Below are 2,254 nucleotides of genomic sequence, written 5' to 3'. Positions count from 1 at the left end.
AATAATAATAACAATAATAATGATAATAAAAGTTTAAAAACCCTTCAATAGCTACTTACAGCCCTCCAATTTAACAGTACACTCCTTACCCTGGCATTTATAGCTTTCATGATCTGTCTCCAATTTACCATTCAGCCATTTCTATTCACATGCACATTGCACATACCACACTGATAACTGTTCAACACGTTTTCCTATACCTCCTCTCTCTATATTTTATAATTTGTTTTATAGTTGTTTGAATATGTGTTTTTTCAAACCACTGGATGATGCCCCTTGATTTTAGGATCCTTGTCTGATCCTATTCTGTGTTTCTTTCAATATCTTTTTAGCATCTACACATTGTAGGCACCAGAAATAATTTGTGGATGAGCATTGGGCTTGCTGAAGAATACTAAGAACTTTGGCTCCAAGTTTTTTTTATCAAAATAAAGATGATTGTCATGATTAGCAACTCCTATTTTAGCCCCTGAGAGCCTTTTCTTAAAAAAAAAATGTAATTAAATGTAATACATAATTAACTGTAATACATTTAGAAAACACAGAAAAGTAAAACAACAGCAGCAAAAATCAACACAACCCAAAGGCAGCCAGAATGTTAACATTTTATACATTTCACCATGTTTCTCTTTCTTCATGTCTTTTTTTTTTCCTTTTTGAGAGTTTCACTCCTGTCTTTTTTTTTTAATAAAAAAAAATTTAAAAACATGGAACGCTTCATGAATTCGCACGTCATCCTTGCACAGGGGCCATGCTAATTTTCTCTGTATCGTTCCAATTTTAGTACATGTGCTGCCGAAGCGAGCACGAGTTTCCCTCTTGTTGCCCAGGCTGGAGTGCAATGGCACAATCTTGGCTCACCACAACCTCTGCCTCCCGGATTCAAGTGATTCCCCTGCCTCAGCCTCCCGAGTAACTGGGTTTACAGGCATGTGCCACCACAATTGGCTAATTTTGTATTTTCACTAGAGATGGGGTTTCTCCATGTTGATCAGGCTGATCTCAAACTCCCCCGACCTCAGGTGATCTGCCCATCTCAACTTCCCAAAGTGCTGGGATTACAGGCATGAGCCACCGCGCCCGGCCTCTTCATGTCTTTTATTATGATTATTATTATTTTTTTTTTTGAGACTGAGTTTCGCTCTTGTGACCCGGGCTGGAGTGCAATGGCGCGATCTCGGCTCACCGCAACCTCCGCCTCCTGGGTTCAGGCAATTCTCCTGCCTCAGCCTCCTGAGTAGCTGGGATTACAGACTTGAGCTACGGTGACTGAACCCTTTTATCTTTAGTGGTTTTATGTATTTATTTATTTTACTTTATTCATTTACTGGAGATGGGGCCTGGCTATGTTCCTCAGGCTGATCTTCAACTCCTAGGTTCAAGTGATCCTTCCTTCTCTGCCTCCCAAAGTACTGGGATTACAGACGTGAAACTTGTCCTATAATGGTCTTAGATTTCATAGTTCTGCCATACATTGTTAATGATCCAGTTAGAAAACACTTGTATGGTTATTTCCATTTTACAGATGATGAAACTGAGCCTCAGTTTGAATGAATAGATAATGCTTTAAGTCTGGCTGCAAGGAAACCGGACCTTCCACCTTTGTTGTGGTCCCTACCCGTTCTTGAATCCAGAACCACCCTCTTTTTGAATCCTAACTCTTTCTGAAACCAGGGTGCTTAGCATCTCAGGGCCCTCTGGTATGCATATTTTTATAATGAAATGCACAACAAACTTTTACCCTAAACCACTTGAGATAACCTGCTCCTTAGCACCAAAATAACTCAATTCGTCATTTAAAACAAGTCACTCTGAGTTGATAATGCTATTTTGGCATGAAAACTGTTCTGGCCTCAAGAAGAACTATTCTATATGCTCAGCCGTATAGGCCTACGGGAATTACTATTACCATTTGAGTTTTGCCACACCTCCTCTTATAAATTTCTTTTTCTTTGCCTTCCTGCCTTCCTTCTCTCCTTCCCTCCTCCCTCTTTCTCTCTCTCTCTTTCTATCTTTCTTTATTTTTTTGAGACAGACTCCTGCTCTGTGGCCCAGGCTAGAGTGCAGTAGTATTATCTTGTTTCACTGCAACCTCTGCCTCTCGGGTTGAAGTGATTCTCCTGCCTCAGCCTCCCAAGTCACTGGAACTGCAGGCATCCACCACCATGCCTGTCTAATTTTTGTATTTTTTTAGTAGAGACAGTTTTTGTTTTGTTTTGTTTTTTAGAGTAAGACTATTTGGTAGAGGCTTGGA

General features: G+C 40.1%; 1 non-coding gene across 1 annotated transcript; it reads right to left on the bottom strand.

Annotated features, from left to right (window-relative positions):
- Positions 1 to 701: 701 nt before the first annotated feature.
- On the bottom strand, positions 702 to 808 carry LOC119471971. The gene has a single exon (XR_005201070.1). It is a non-coding gene; the product is annotated as a U6 spliceosomal RNA (small nuclear RNA).
- Positions 809 to 2,254: the final 1,446 nt, after the last annotated feature.

This window comes from Cebus imitator, unplaced genomic scaffold (genome assembly GCF_001604975.1).
Source record: "Cebus imitator isolate Cc_AM_T3 unplaced genomic scaffold, Cebus_imitator-1.0 Scaffold79, whole genome shotgun sequence".
NCBI classification, from domain to species: domain Eukaryota; kingdom Metazoa; phylum Chordata; class Mammalia; order Primates; family Cebidae; genus Cebus; species Cebus imitator.
This window is presented reverse-complemented; position numbering and strand designations above follow the sequence as displayed.